This window comes from Lytechinus pictus, chromosome 1 (genome assembly GCF_037042905.1).
Source record: "Lytechinus pictus isolate F3 Inbred chromosome 1, Lp3.0, whole genome shotgun sequence".
NCBI lineage: Eukaryota > Metazoa > Echinodermata > Echinoidea > Temnopleuroida > Toxopneustidae > Lytechinus > Lytechinus pictus.
The window spans coordinates 35,167,549-35,185,297 of NC_087245.1; the positions used below are offsets into that span (position 1 = coordinate 35,167,549).

Sequence of the window (17,749 nt, forward strand, 5' to 3'; positions counted from 1 at the left end):
CCTCGAAAATAAAAATGGGGGCTGAATAAATTAAATCACTCTACCTTTGATGAAATAGAAACTGCACCTAAAAAAATTCACAATGATGCACCTTGACCTTCTAAATTTACTATCTTCGCATTGTACAGTACCCATGATAAAACTAAGAACTGGGCTTTCAAGAACAATGTCACATTTGGCTTGCAAATAAGGGGTCTTTGACATTTGCTCCTGAGACGATTGCTCTTCTGGAGGAAGATCCTTACATGAAGCGAAACATAACCCCGACCTCTAACCCAATGCTAATCCTACACTGAAAAACCAAAACCCAGGTCTTAACACTAACCCTTCTAGGGAAGGAGCAATTGACCCAGAAGCAAATATCACCTTATTACAGAAGAGGGGAGGGGGGAGATTACAATAGATAGAAAAGGTGGGGGTGGGAGATGAAGGGAGGGGAGGGGGTCAAAAAGAATAAGAAAAGGGGAGATGACAAAAAAAGGCAGCCTTGACACAAATAAGCATCACTAACATCAATGGATTTATTTTTCAAAGAAAAAAAATATAAAAAAAATGACCAGCAGCCAAGAAGATTCATGCAAGTAAGGAGGTTGCCATAGCAGCTGACCTATCGATTCAATAGAGCAAACCCCAAACCTCACAAAATGGCCAGCAGCCTGATCCGAGCTGGGGGTCTTCCTGCCAGAATCACACAATACATGATGCCACTACCAAGAGTCTAATTTTCAAGTGTGCAGGGCGGGGCACTGGACACTGTCATGCATGATATACCCCATCCTTAATGCAGGTGCTTTATTTTCAAGTTCAATGATACCCTGCATAGCTAAGGGTAAGAAAGACAATGCATTGATTTTCCAAGTAATTTTGTGTTTGCTTGGGGGGGGGGGGCTTCACCCACATCTACATTTGCCCCACCCCCCTCCTCTTCCCCCATCCCCCTTCCTTTTCTTTCTTCCAAATGAATCAGTGTGTTAATTTCCTTTGTAGTCTCTCTATTCACCCTTGGACAATTCTTTAATCTGCTCCCTATCTCATTACCCCCCCCCCTCCTCCCCTCTATTCCCCCTCTTTCTACAAGTTTATCTGTGAATCCACCTATTGTGTTCTCTCTTCATACCTCCCTGTACTATCCATCAAAGGGAGCATTTCATGAATATTCATGTCAGTGATTTTCACAGATGTTATAAGCTACTGTAAATCAATGCATCTGATTGGCTGAGAGAAATTAAGTGATAATCACAGACAAAACTCTTCATGAAATGCTCTCCATATCCTGTCAATCTTTCTTCATTTCACATCCTTTCAACATTTATTCTCCATGACTGATATGTTCTAAATAATTATAATTTTATCATATTTATAAAAAAGATGAATATTTGAGTATTATGATTAATCATTGTCACCATCCTTTTATTTTTTTTTTCATTTTCTTTATTTTATCTCAGTTTTACTAATTTTTTATTTATTCAATATTCCTTTTAATTATATATGTATATATATTTTCGTAAATCTTTTTTTGGGGGGGATTCTTTTCTATTGAGCAAATGGAAGATTTACAATTTTACAAATAAACACACTTTTCTGTACATGATGCAATTGTGTTCCTATGAACTTCAGTGCATTTTGGTGAAAAGAAAGAAACCAAAAGGGAGAACATTTGATGTTTGTTTTCTTTGTTTTTCTGTCAAGGGGACACCTAATGTTTGTACTTACAGTATTCATCACGTCTTTCACACAACTCTGAGAGATAAGGCAAGGGGCCGTTGGAAAGACATGGCTTGTGAATCTAGACCTAATGGGTTAAATCCTCAACATAGGCTCGTCCAGAGGATGTGCACTTCATAATCCCACAATGGTTTAATAATGGCCTATCAATCATAACAGTACAATGCATGTATTCTAGTTGTGGAGCACAATGTCAAATTTCAGAAACGCCACCTAACACAATGTCTAAATTCTTTCCAATGTAGGAAATTATTCCTTCAGCCAAAGGGTCAATAAAAAGCAATGTCACATTTCAGAAATGACAGGATAAAAAGTCAGAAATTCCTCTCACACTGGGATGTAGGAAACCACTTCTTTGGCAAAAGGGCAATTGAGAAGCAATACCAACTTTCAGAGACAGCGCCCTATAAAATTTCCCAGACTGGTTCTGAATGGATGTAAGGACACAATTTCTTCTGCAAAAGGGACAATGACAGTTGGAACAATCTGCCAGGAGAGGTCATCAAATTACACTCCCAATCTACAAAAAGAAACTTAAAAAGTGGGTAAAAAATAGGCTAGAATACCCATGCCACACTTTCAATCTATGTGAGGATACTGTTGACGCTCAGAGAAACCTCCCACTCTGGCTCCTTCTCGTAGGAAATGTCACCATCCTTTATTCACAGTGGATGAATCCGTAACTAGAACAAATTTGTTTAGGAATCTCCATTGAACAGTGCCAGTTTGGATGGAATAAGTGTTCTAAGCCCAGTAGAGAACTTATGTAAATTTGAATACATCTTGATCACCAAAATTAGATATGTCAAGTTACATCAAATGCCTTCCAAAATAAAGCAACCACTCTAACCAAGTGAATAAATCAAAATTCTCGTTGACACAAGATATGACATTAAATGTTCTGAGAAAAAAGTATCGGACGATTCAATGATTGAAAAACAAATGGAAAAAAAACATAAATTGAAGAATTCAGAAGGCTGACTATCGGGTAGATCACTGCCCTATCCACATACCAAAAGGCGAAAGAATAGCCAAACACCACCTCGAGTCAAGCCCCAGGACCTGGTTAAGAAACTCCAACTTCCCTGAGGTGAGAGACATGCAAGTTCCCATGAAAGATTTTCAGATGAAGGGATACAGATGTCATACAGGATCGTTTCAATGTGAGGTCAAAGTTGGGGATGAGACTAGAAATGATCAACTAGATCTAGATCCAACAAGAATTTTTCTGAGACAACAAATAGGCCAACACACTCGTACAAGACTGAAGAATACCAAAGAAGTCAATTCCACAAGACAAAAGTTTAGATGACATGAGCCATATACATCAGAGAACCATCATGTCTCCCGGGGGGGCCACTGACATTGACGAGTGGATACCATGCGCGACCAAAAAACACGTAAAAAGGATGTCTTTTTCAAGATAGGGCACGTTACGTACGTAACGTAATAAGGGTGTAAAAAACACTAAAATAATGAAAAAAGGGTATCTAAAATAATGAAAAAAGGGTATCGCAAATTTGGCCCTTAATTTGCGAGGGTATAAAAAATTAAGACTAAAATGTTTTATAAAGGGTGTACTTTTTGCCCCAAGAGTCAACACTACGTGTTCAGAGTACAATTTGCGCGAGGTGTTGTGAGGTGGGGCTGTACTAAACCCAATGATGTAGGTAAAACCGACGACCGACGTCGTCCGTGGCATAACAATTGAAATATCGCTGTACTTGTTTAGGGGTTCAATTCAGGAAATACTTGCCAAGAGTATCGTTTTGTTTGTAATACTTGTTAAGGGTAGGGTTTCACACACCAAGTCTTGTTAAGGGGTGCATTTTCAGAATATGGAAAATACGTGTTTAGGGTGCTTTTCGAGACCCCATGGTCGCGCATGGTATCCTCTCGTCAATAGTCATACCACCAGAAATCATTAAAACAATCCAAGACACAGACAACTCATGAAACATTACCATTTGAATGTCCAAAAGAAAATATGTGAAGTATGAGCTGGAAAAACTCCATTCCTTCAGTCAGTACTTGGGGATTTTCACAACATTACCAGACACCAGATACAAATATTTCACATGCGGTTGAAACACATTTCCAGAATTCAGGTATGCTCTATTCAAGCACTCGCCAACGTATCCTTTCTGCCCTTCTTTGTGCAGACACAAGTGGTTAATTAGGCCAGGGTATATTCAAAGTGCATCCAGTCCTTAATCAGTATTGATCAATGCCTCCGAGTCACAAAGTCGTCTCAGCTACACTGCTCCATTTATGAAATTAGACATCCAAGCAAAAGGCCCATAACAAATATCGATGAGGGGAAATACGAAACACTGAAAATGCAACACTCCTGTATACTTCATTGAAAAGCAACTGACAATTTGACATTGCGCTCCTGAAACTAGATTCAAGACTAACATGTATTTGTATGGTTGATTTAGCATTTTGTCCCCCCTTTTTAAACATTGTGGAAAAACCATTGAAGTACACAATCCTCATAACAATGGGTGAAAACTCAATAGTTAACTTTTGATTTTTTAGTGAATATATATTTTTGGGCAGACGAACCGATATTGGGTCACAGATCACATCATTCCAAGCAGCAGTCCATTATCTCTACACATTGTGTAATAACGTGATGAATATATGCTTGCACAAACATCAGTTTTATAGCGAACGGGGAGAGGATCAACAAAACTTATTCAAATTAGTCCGTTCAAAAAAATAAACATGTACAGAAAAGGGAATTGTATTGTAAAATCATTAATACCACTTTCTCATGTGGTTCTGCAATTAATTTTTTTTAATGTAATTGAAATCTGTAAATTACAAATTGCCTTGTTAAAGAATTTGCTTAAGTATTCATAGCACATTATCATATCAGTCATGGTGAATATCGTGTTGAGAGGGTGTGAAAAAGATGGATTTAGAGTGACAGCTACAGTAGATAGTACACAGAGGTAAAAGAGAGACTGCAATTAATGGATAAACAGATAATGCTAGTATTTTAGAGGGGAAACCAAACAGGAAAGTGAAACATGAGGGGAGGCAGGTGGAGTAATGGTATTGTTTTGATGGATTTTCATGAAAAGAATTTCATTCCAAAGAGTAAAGAAAATGTCATGAATTTAAAAGGTGCAATTTAGACATTTCTGCCCAATACTTCCATAATAGTTATTGCCGTTAGCATACCCTAATAATTGCTGGAAAACCAATTGCATTGTCTCACATACTCTAGGCTACACAAGATATCATTGAAATCATCAATAAAGCACTTACATTATGGAAGCTGTATGCCATGCACAGCAGCGTCTAGTGTCCTTCTCTGCACACTGAAAAACAGATCAGTTGGTAGTGACATCACTTATTGTGTGATTCTGGCAGGAAGATCCCAGCTCAAACCAGACAGGAAGCCATGTTTGTGAGGTCTAGGGCCTACCCCAGCAATCAATGAGGTCAACTGCCATGGTCCTCCAACTTGAATGAATCTTCTCGGCTGCTGGTCTTACATTTTATTCAAGAAAGAAAAAAAAAGGATGAATACAAATAAAGTATAATTATAATACAGACAATAGTAAATTACAAGGCAGGTCCAAGCTATCTGACACAACAAACTAAAGAGGTGTTTCACAAAGATTGAAGTGTGAGTGTGATTCAATTCACTTTTGAATTTACACTTGCATGTGGAAAATAAAATGGGTCACAATACTGGTTGGATCACGCTCAGAGAGTATTCATCCTGGTGCATATGAATCAATAAGACTGTGCATTAAATATTGCGTGCACACTAACACTTAGGCATGACTTTTTAAATTGCATTGATTCACTTGTGAAACACTTCTCAGAATTGTTTTGCTAGTTTCCTAAACATTTAAAAAATCTAAAGTAATCAATGAAGTAATAAACGCTTTCAAACACTAGGCTTTTATACAGTGGGAATTTGTTTCTCTAATAAAAAGAAAATATTAGGGCCATGACAAATTAAGAGAAACTAAATAGTTTCTCAACTGCATGCAGTCGAAATTAATACATCCACCATTGCCAGACCAACAATAAAAACATAAAATTTTAAATTATAACCTCATGACCTTTGCCATTGTGACCAAAGTTTAAAATCGATCCTTAAATCAAACCTGACGTTGTCGCAGGGCAAGTGATATTTTCAGGTATACAATGACCCAATTTTTTGATGGAAATTGTTAACATTTTTCCTATCACAAACCACATGAGATGGTGATTTTGATAAGCATACAGAAAAAATTAATGACACATTTATTTATGAATTTTGGCAAGAAATAGAATTTGCATGGGATTTGTAGAGTACCTGAAATAATGCCTTTTTTTGGAATTTGATGCCTGACATGCAATTACATGTTTTATTATTTCGGAACTGCATACCCGGGGGTCGTAAATTTGATCTCGAACGTTGCACAAGATTTAAAAAAAAGTCTTTTCAGGGTTAAAGATTTACAGCAACACACATTATACACTGTGCATTTGATCTATGATTTGGCAATTGAAATATTGAAATTGGGAATATTCATATCATATACTTTCTTTGAGTAACAATTGACTAAATTGGACAGAACATATTAACAATATTCATGGAAAAATAAGTATGTATATAAATATTGTGCACAGAAGTTGGCAGGGAGAAATGTTTGTGTTAAAAAAATTCTACGACAAGTAGATCCAGGGTAAAAAACCAGAGATAAAACACAAAAGGCAAAAACTCTGGAAAACCTTTGGATCCACTTTTGCAGACTAGTTAACACAAAAGTTCTCCACAAATCCATCCAAGGCTCGATTACCAAATGGCAATCTTAATTATAAGCCTCACAATACTTGCTAAACATTTCCAACATTATGCACAAATTATTTTTTTCTAGTAAATATGCCCTACATTGTATGCATCCATTAATGAAAGAACAAATAATTTAGATACAGATAATAGCTTGGACCTGCCCCTTGGATCTACACAAAACTTATTATAAAACACATGAAAATGGGTTCATGAGTAGCAAATGCATATACCCTCACTGGCCATGTACATTGTCCTATTTACATGAATCACTGATTTTTGGTAAATTAACTTTTTTTGTGTGTTGGAGCATGTTGTTCTGAGTTATTCAAATGTGGCCAAAATTTTGGTATAAAAGGGAGGTAGAAACTGTCCACTAGCTATACCATAAAGTCAATAAAAACTTTTTACATGTCATAAATTGTGCAAATAGGGCGATACACATGGCAAGCAAAGGTAAAGTCACATATTTAATAATAAAACATGTTTTGAATACATTTTAAATGATATTTGGTTCATTCAATTTGTTTGATAATAAATAATTTGTGGATGCCCGTTTACTGGACTAAATGCCCCTCTCTGTGTCCTTGGAAATTGTTGCCGTCTTTTGTAATATCCCCCACTTATAATTCAATAAATAAGAGTTCCCTATAGAAAAATGGGAAAAAAGTGCCGGCTGTAAAATTTGATCTGATATTTATGTGAAAACATGCATACCCAGTCAATATACATCATTGTCTTTTTGTATACAGCCTCCAAAGAATAAGAAATGCACAGATCTGACCATTTACTTTTGAAACTACCAATACCAATACTCATCCAGACATTTCGTGTGGATGATGATTTCAAGATTGGTGTCATATCCTTAACTCTGGTAGACTAGCTCTTTCATTTCTGCTAGAAGATGGTTCACACTAGATAGGGGATGTAGCCATGCTGTACATGTACACTGAGTGACATGACTGCAGATGTAAAGTGAAAAACAAAATATTATTCTAACAAAATTTCATTTTCAAAAACATTCATCATCCAATAGAATATGTAATTATGAAAGTATGAACTGTCTTCCCCTTTCTTTCTAATTGATTAAAATTTCTGCACTTGTGGTCAAAGTTGGTAAACTCCATCCTTTCTGCCACCACTCTCCATAAACTACTTCTCCTGCTTTTCACCATATTACTGGACAACAAATTTTTAGTTCACTCAAGTTATTCATTTAAAAACATGCAGGTATTAATTGATGTTGTACTTCATCGAAAAAATTTGACAATATTTGTTTATCAAACACAATGAAATTTCATTAAATGTCCCTTGCACATCCATCTCTTGTCCCGTTTCCCAACCTTAATTTGAAATTTTGAATGTCTATACAGTTTCGTAGTCATTCACAATGAGGTGTGGGATCTGAGTCGAAGAAATCTTTCCTGAATTTGATAAATCACGGAGGATTATGCAGTTTGCAAAAAAGGAGAAAAAATCTTTCCTTGCATCACCTCGTTGTCAGTTTTCTACTCTATTTTTCTTCATAATCTTTGAAAAAAATTTAAATTAAAACTGGGTAAGATGATAAAAATATATATGAATTTGGTAACAATTTGATGACACATCATTCTTGCTAAATATTATGATACATTCATGTCTGAAAACTTCAGAGGTTCAACGCTACGTGCATGAAAGAATGTCTTCTCCCTGTACACCCATCTACTCCTCTGTTTTACAAGATAAATGTAACCGCTTTAAAAGAGTTCAATGTCGAATCCAATGCCTCTTATGGATCATAACTCACCTAAATACCAATAACTGCATATGCTAGACATTCCATGTAGATGATAATATCAAGATTGGTGTCATGTCCCTGTCTCTGGTGGACTAGCTCTCTCATTTATGCTGGAAGATAGTTCACACAAGATTGGGGATGTATCTACGCTGTACCCTGAGTGATGTGACTGCAGATGTAAAGTGAAATAACAAATATATTCTAACAAAATTTCCTTTTCAAAAACATTCATCATCCAATCGAATATGTAATAATGAAAGTATGAACTGTCTTCCCCTTTCTTTCTAATTGATAACAGAAATGTCTAAACTTGTACTCAGAATTGGTAATCTCAATCCTTATTCCTTTCTACCACCACTCCCCATAGGCTACTTCTCCTGCTTTTCACCTCATTACCAGACTCACTTAAAAAGATTCAGGCTTAACCCTAACGCTTCGTGCGATATTTCCAAAACGGAAAAAAAATAGCACCGCAAAGTTTCATGACTATTTTCTTTAAAGTCTCGCGCAACTTTTGAGACTAAATTCGCGACATACGGGTATAGCATCCCGACGCCATGTGACTTTTTAACGAGACAATGTCATGCCGAAAATGGCTCACTCTTATACTTTGTGTACAAAGTCTATGGGAGATGAAATTCATAAAAAGGGTGATTATTTGTCGTTCTAATTGGTTTGCTTAAATAATTTAGGGATTAATTAGTTGTTAAATGGTCTGTAATAATTTCCATTGAAAAAAACAATGAAAAATCAAGGAAATACATAAGAAATTCAAAAAACAAAGAAATACATTTGGAAAAAATTGTCTTTCGCAATTCTTTTTTAATGAAACCTTTAAATTAGATTGGAAAAAAGAAGAAAATTTGAAGCGAAATTGGGTGTTGAATATGCAAATAATGTTTTTCACAAATAAGTTGGCATATTTCATTCATAATAAATAAAATATAATTATTTTCAGAATTTTTTTTTCACACTGGCTTGTAGTTTATGTGGTAAAGAATGTGCATTCCAAATTTTGGAGCGATTACATCTCAAATAGCCCAGTCCTTTTAGGGTTAAATTAATGCTGTACTATATCAGAAAATAAAATAGTTTATCAAATGCGATGAAACTTCATTCCACGTCCTTGCACATCCATCTCTTTTCCCATTTTCCTAGCTTAATTTGACATTTTGAATGTCAATACATTTTCTTAATCATTCAAGATGAAGCATGGGATAAATGTCAAAGTAATGTTTCCTAAATTTGAAAAATCACAGAGGATGCTGCAGTTTGAAAATTACTTAGTTTAAAACTGTTGAAGGTGCTAGAAATGTATATGAATTTGGTAAACAATTTGATGACACATCATTCTAGCTAAATAAATTATGATACATTCATGTTTGGAAACTTCAGAGGTTCAACGGTACGTGCAGGAAATAATGTCTTCTCCCTGTACACTCATCTACTCCTCTGTTTCAAAAGGTGAATATGTTTAACGTAACTAGATTTTTTTAAAGAGTTTCATGTCATATCCAATGCCTCTTCTGGATCATAACTCACCTAAATACCAATAACTGCTCATGCCAGACATTCCATGTAGATGATGATATGAAGATTGGTGTCATGTCCTTGTCTCTAGGAAACTAGCTCTCTTATATATGCTGGAAGATAGTTCACACAAGATAGGGGATGTATCCACGCTGTACATTGAGTGACATGACTGCAGATGTCAAGAGAAATAACAAAATATCATTCTAACAATATTTCCTTTTCAAAAACATTCAACATCCAATCCAACATGTAATCATGAAAATAGGAAATGTCTTCTCCTTCTTTCTAATTGGTAACAGAAAATTCTACACTTGTGGTCAAAGTTGGTAAACTCCATCCTTTCTGCCAACACTCTCCATAAGGCTACTTCTCCTGCTTTTCACCTTATTACTGGACAACAAATTTTTAGTTCACTTAAGTTACTCATTTAAAAACATGCAGGTATAAATTGATGTTGTACTTCATCGAAACAATTTGACAATTTTTGCTTATCAAACACAATGAAATTTCATTCCACGACTTGCACATCCATCTCTTGTCCCGTTTTCCGACCTTAATTTGACATTTTGAATGTCTATCAGTTTCGTAATTGTTCAAAATGATGTGTGGGATATGAGTCAAAGAAATTATTCTTAAATTTGATAAACCACAGAGGATTACGCAGTGTGCAGAAAAGGGAAAAAAATCTTTTCATGCATCATCTCTTTGCCAATTTAACAATTTGATGACACATCATTTTTGCTAAATATACATGTATTATGATACATTCATGTTTGGAAACTTCAGAGGTTCAATGCTATGTGCAGGAAAGAATGTTTTCTCCATGTACACAAATCTACTCCTCTCTTTACTGTAAGTTCAATATTTTTAATTTCAATAAATGTTTTAAAGAGTTTTATGTCAAATCCAATGCCTCTTTTGGATCATAACTCACCTAAATACCAATAACTGCTCATGCCAGATATTCCATGAAGATTACAACATCAAGATTGGTGTCAGGTCCTTGTCTCTCGTAGAATGGCTCTTTCATTTATGCTGGAAGATGGTTCACACAAGAAAGGGTATGCATCCATGCTGTACACTGAGTGACGTGACTGCAGATGTAAAGTGAAAGAACAAAATATTATTCTAACAACATTTCCTGTTCATAAACATTCATCGTACTATGAAACATGTAAAGATGAAATGAAGGCTTACATTTCGACAAATACACTGCCAGGTAACACCACCATAACACTTTTCATAGCAATTTAAATTAGAGGATTTGTAGCATAATATATTCCCCAAAACACCTCACAAATCTCACCTGATTTTTGTGGCATCTAGTTTTCATAATTGAATATATGAATATTACAATATAATGGATTATGTTTGTTTACACACATAGATTTCCAAATTTTTAAGAACCAAATTTCTCTAAAATGTTTCATTCTTCTATGAGTCTACTTTATGCAGATGTACACCGAGTCACAACTGAATAACTATATAACTGCAATCACCTTGCCTAATCAGTAAGTTTTTTTGGTAGGAAGGTTCAGGGGTATCGTGAGGAGGCAATGGGGGTAGTTGTAAAAAGAAAGAAAAACATGAGGGGAAAGAAACAGAAATATGAATGCAAAGGGAGAAAAGGGAAGAATGGTAGCATTGTGGGTATTTTGAGTTTTTGTTTCTCAAAAGCATAAAAACCTAAATTAAATATTTTCTCTCTCTCTCTGATGTAGAAATGTATATGAATTCGGTTTATAATTTGATGACACAGTATTTGCTAAATATATTATGAAACATCCACATTTTGAAACTTCAGAGGCTCAACGTTTCGTGTGAAAAAGAAATTCTTCTCCCTGTCACTAATCTACTCCTCTGTTTTACAAGGTGAATATGTTTAACGTGACTAGATTTTTTAAAGAGTTTTAGGTCAAATCCAATGCATCTTTCGGATCATAACTCATCTCAAAACTACTCACCCCAGATATTCCGTGTAGATGATGATTTCAAGGTTGGTGTCATGTCCTTGTGAAAGGTAAACTAGCTCTCTTATTTATGATGGAAGATGGTTCACACAAGAAAGGGAGTGCATCCATGCTGTATACTGAGTGACGTGACTGCAGATGTAAAGTGAAAGAACAAAATATTATTCTAACAATATTTCCTTTTTAAAAACATTCAACATCCAATCGAATATGTAATTATGAAAATAGGAACTGTCTTCCCCTTTCTTTCTAATTGATAACATAAATTTCTGAACTTGTGGTCAAAGTTGGTAAACTCCATCCTTTCTGCCACCACTCCCCATAAGCTACTTCTCCTGCTTTTCACCATATTACTGGACAACAAATTTTTAGTTCACACAAGTTACTCATTTAAAAACATGCAGGTATAAATTGATGTTGTACTTCATTGAAAAATTTGACAATTTTTGTATATCAAACACAATGAAATTTCATTAAATGTCTCTTGTCCCGTTTTCCGACCTTAATTTGACATTTTGAATGTCTATCAGTTTCGTAATTGTTCAAAATGAAGCGTGGGATATGAGTCAAAGAAATTATTCTTTAACAAAATAAATCACAGAGGATTATGCAATTTGCAGAAAAGGGAAAAATTCTTTCCTTACATCACCTCTTTGCCAGTTTTTCCACTCTATTTTTCTTCATAATCTTTGAAAATTATTCAAATTAAAACTGGGTAAGATAATAAAAATATATATGAATTTGGTTAACAATATGATGACACATCAAGTTTGCTATTATATTATGATACATTCATGTTTGGAAACTTCAGAGGTTCAACGCTATGTGCAGGAAAGAATGTCTTCTCCCGGTACACCCATCTACTCCTATGTTTCACAAGTTCAATTTGTTAAATGTAACCGCTTTAAAAGAGTTAAATGTCAAATCCAATGCCTCTTTTGGATCATAACTCACCTAAATACCAATAACTGCTCACCTCAGATATTCCTTGTAGATGATAATATCAAAATTGGAGTCATGTAATTGTTTCTGGTAGAATGGCTCTTTCATTTATACTGGAAGATGGTTCACACAAGATAGGGGATGTAGACATGCTGTACACTGAGTGACGTGACTGCAGATGTAAGTGGAAGAACAAATATATTCTAACAAAATTTCCTTTTAAAAAACATTCGTCATCCAATCGAATATGTAATTATGAAAATATGATCTGTCTTCCCCTTTCTTTCTCATTGATAACAGAAATTTCTGCACTTGTGGTCAAAGTTGGTAAACTCCATCCTTTCTGCCACCTCTCCCCATATGCTACTTCTCCTACTTTTCACCATATTATTGGATCACCAAGTTTTAGTTCACTCAGGTTACTTATTTAACCCTAAAAGGACTGGGCTATATTTAAGATGTATTGAGGACTTCTGATCTCGGTAGCAGTTCGCGTGATCCTGCTGAAATTTGCCACACACATTCCTTACAACATAAACTATATAAAGCCAGTATAAAAAATTCAGAAAATTTTAATTTTTTTATTCATTATGAATAAAATATGCAAATTAATTTGTGAGAACATTTCTGCATAGTTAATACTCAATTTCACTTTAAATTTTATTCCTATTTTTCCAGATGTCATCTTTGTAATCAAATTTAAAGGTTTCCACAAAGAAAAATTGCGAAGGCCTTTTTTTACCTTATGTATTTTTTTGTTTTTAGAATTTATGCGCTATTTGTTGGCGTTTCGGAAATATTGCGCGAAGCGTTGGGGGGGGGCCATCATGGAGGTATAACTTAATGTTGTACTTTGTCAGAAAATGGGACAATTTTTGTTTATTAAACGCAATGAAATTTCATTCTACGACTTGCACATCCATCTCTTGTCCCGTTTTCTTACCTTACTTTGACTTTTTGAAAGTCAATACAGATTTGTAATCATTCACATTGAGGATTATGCAGTTTGCAAAAAAAGTGAAAAATTCTTTCCTTGCATCACGTCTTTGCCAGTTTTTCCACCCTATTTTTCTTCATAATAATCTTTGAAAATTATTGAAATTAACACTGGTGAAGATGCTAAAAATTTATATGAATTTGGTTAACAATTTGATGACATATCATGTTTGCTAAATATATTATGATACATTCATGTTTGGAAACTTCAGAGGTTCAACGCTATGAGCAGGAAAGAATGTCTTCTCCCGGTACACCCATCTACTCCTCTGTTTCACAAGTTCAATTTGTTAAATGTAACCGCTTTAAAAGAGTTCAATGTCAAATCCAATGCCTCTTTTGGATCATAACTCACCTAAATACCGATAACTGCTCACTCCAGACATTCCATGTAGATGATAATATCAAGATTGGTGTCATGTCTTTCTGGTAGACTGGCTCTTTCATCTATGCTGGAAGATGGTTCACACAAGATGGGGGATGTAGCCATGTTCTACACTGAGTGATATGACTGCAGATGTTAAGTGAAAGAACAAAATAGTTTTCTAACAACAATCCTTTTAAAAAATCATTCATCGTACTATGAAACATGTAACTATGAAATTAATTAAAGCTTACATTGGGATAAATGCACTGCTGGTACTCACAAATCTCACCTGATTTTTGTGGCATCGAGTTTATAGATATGAATATAAGGTTTTTAATATAGGTTTTAATATTTTGGACTTCCAACTACTCCCCCTTTTTTATATTCCAGTTTCACCAGATCTTTTTCAACAAGGTTTTCTATACGGATATTTCAGTTTGTTTAGAATGCTTCTTTGATATCAATTATTCATATGCCTTGTATACTTGCCTTTCTTAATCCTATTCTTGACCAGAATGATACCTATTGTAATAATTACATATAACTCAATAATGCAATGATTATCATATTACCGTTCAGCATGGAGGTGATTTTTATTTACAGTTATTTATATTTCTGCAGCTTTTGCAATGAAAATATTTATTTATATTCCGGATACATCTCTATTTCCTTTGATTCATTTTGCCCCCCCCCCTTTCCTTTGCATTCCTACTTTTTAGTGTGCAATATTTTGTGTAAGAGATTATATACTTGATTTATGTCATGGGAGCGGCATGTGTGGGGGGCACATGAATCCGGGCAAGTGCTGAATTTCACTTTTGCGCCCCCTGACCCACTTGCCGCTCCCATATTTCATTGCATGTTTGTGAAATTGTAATTGTTTTCTGATGTATTGTATTTGCTCTTTTTTTATTGGTCAAGTAAATAGAAATTTCGATATGAATATGAATATCGCAATAATATGAACTATGTTTGTTTACACACATACATTCCCAAAGTTAAGAACAAAATTTCTCCAAAATGTTTCCTTCTGAGAAGTGCCTACTTTATGCAGAGGTTGCAACTGAAACAAGATATAAGTGAAATGACCTTGCCTATCAAATCTGTATTTTTTTTGGTAGGAAGGTTCAGAGGCATTGTGAGGAGGCATGTATGTATGTTGCAGATACATATATCACGAAGCTGGGTGCGCTCACTCATTTGATGGAAGAAAAGTGTAACTAACAGATATATTATGATACATTCATGTCTGGAAATTTCAGAGGTTCCATGCTATGTGCAGGAAAGAATGTTTTTTCCATGTACACCAATCTACTCCTCTCTTTACTGTAAGTTCAATATTTTTAATGTAACTAAATGTTTGAAAGAGCTTTATGTCAAATCCAATGCCTCTTTTGGATCATAACTCACCTAAATACCAATAACTGCTCACGCCAGACATTCCATGTAGATGACAACATCAGGATTGGTGTCAGGTCCTTGTTTCTAGTAGAGTGGTCCTTTCATTTATGCTGGAAGATAGTTCACACAAGGGTGTGCATCCATGCTGTACACTGAGTGACGTGACTGCAGATATAAAGTGAAAGAACAAAATATTATTCTAACAACATTTCCTGTTCATAAACATTCATCGTACTATGAAACATGTTAAGAATGAAGGCTTACATTTCGACAAATACACTGCCAGTATACGACACCATAACACTTTTCAGAGCATTTTAAATTAGAGGATATGTACCATTACATATCCCTAAAAACGACTCAATCTTACCTGATATTTGTGGCATCTAGTTTACAAATTTGAATATATGAATATTCCAATATAATGGATTATGTTTGTTTACACACATAAATTTCCAAATTTAAGAACCAAATTTCTCCAAAATGTTTCATTCTTCTAACAGCTTACTTTATAACTGTGTAACTATATAACTGCAATCACCTTGCCTAATCAGTAAATTTTTTGGTAGGAAGGTTCAGGGGTATCGTGAGGAGGCAGTGGGGGCAGTTGCAAAAAGAAAGAAAAACATGAAGGGAAAGAAAGAGAAATATGAATGCAAAGGGAAGAATGGTAGCATTGTGGGTATTTGGAGTTTTTTTTCTCAAAAGCATAAAAACCTAAATTAAATATCTTCTCTCTCTACTTTGATGTAGAAATGTATGTAAATTCGGTTTACAATTTGATGACACAGTATTTGCAAAATCAATTATGATACATCCACATTTTGAAACTTCAGAGGTTCAATGTTTCGTGTGAAAAGGAAATTATTCTCCCTGCACACTCATCTACTCCTCTGTTTCACAAGGTAAATATGTTTAACGTGACTAGATTTTTAAAAGAGTGTTATGTCAAACCCAATGCATCTTTTGGATCATAACTCACCTAAATATCAATAAGTGCTCACACTAGACATTCCATGTATATAATGATTTCAAGATTGGTGTCATGTCCTTGTCAGTGGTAAACTAGCTCTCTTATTTATGCTGGAAGATGGTTCACACAAGATAAGAGATGTATCCATGCTGTACACCGAGTGATATGACTGCAGATATAAAGTGAAAGAACAAAATATTATTCTAACAAAATTTCCTTTTCAAAAACATTCATTGTACAATCAAATATTCAATTATGAAAGTATGAATCGTCTTCCCTTTTCCTTTTAATTCATAAGAAAAACAAGTGGAGCGCCTCTGGCAGTCTCACCTGCATCGTGCGATTCAATATAGCAGCAGTGATGACTTTGAAAACTACTATAAAATAATTATTCACAAAAAACACCATTCATATGATAAATACTACATTCATTGACAATAAATTACATTTGACCTTGATCATGCAACCTAAGACTTGTCAGTGATACTTGATTACCCCTATATCCACATTTTACAAACTTTAAAAATTATGACAGCAATCTAATAATTACCTCTGAAATGGCCAAAGTTCAATGACCTTTGACCATGGTCATGTGACCTGAAATTCACACAGGATGTTCAGTCATACTTGATTACTCTTCTGTCCAAGTTTCATGAATCAGATCCATAAACTTTTAAAGTTATGATGGTAATTCAACAGATACCCCCCAACATGGCCAAAGATCATTGACCTTTGACCTTGGTCATGTGACCTGAAATTCGCACAGTGATACTTGATTACTCTTATATCCAAGTTTTATGAACTAGACCAATGAACATTCAAAGTAATGATGGTAATTCTACAAATTATACCCCCAACTTGGCCAAAGTTCAATGACCTTAAATGACGTTTGACCTTGTTCATGTGACCTGAAACTCGGACAGGAAGTTCAGTCATACTTGATTATTCTTATGTCTAAGTTTCATGAATCAGATCCATAAACAATCAAAGTTATGATGGTAATTCAACAGATACCCCTAACTTGGCCAAAGTTCATTGACCCTAAATGACCTTTGACCTCGGTCATATGACTTGAAACTCAGACAGGATGTTCAGTAATACTTGGTTAACCTTATGTCAAAGTTTCATGAAATAGGTCCATACATTTTGTAAGTTATGATGACATTTCAAAAACTTAACCTTATGTTAAGATTTTGATGTTATTCCCCCAACATGGTCAAGTTCATTGACCCTAAATGACCTTGGTCATGTGACCTGAAACTAA

General features: G+C 34.9%; 1 long non-coding RNA gene across 4 annotated transcripts in view; it reads right to left on the reverse strand.

The window, feature by feature from the left end:
• Positions 1-503: 503 nt before the first annotated feature.
• Positions 504-17,749, reverse strand: part of LOC129269891 (uncharacterized) — a 60,890-nt gene continuing 43,644 nt past the window's right edge. The window contains exons 3-11 of one of the 4 annotated variants that reach the window (XR_010293976.1): positions 16,495-16,654; positions 15,522-15,677; positions 14,100-14,255; positions 12,783-12,920; positions 11,801-11,938; positions 10,771-10,930; positions 9,846-10,005; positions 8,313-8,472; positions 504-7,488 (exon numbers count right to left, since the gene is read on the reverse strand). This is a non-coding gene — a long non-coding RNA (uncharacterized LOC129269891). Of the gene's footprint in view, positions 7,489-8,312; positions 8,473-9,845; positions 10,006-10,770; positions 10,931-11,800; positions 11,939-12,760; positions 12,921-14,099; positions 14,256-15,521; positions 15,678-16,494; positions 16,655-17,749 lie in introns of all 4 variants that reach the window. The other 3 variants (XR_010293977.1, XR_010293978.1, XR_010293979.1) reach the window with 3 other exon arrangements.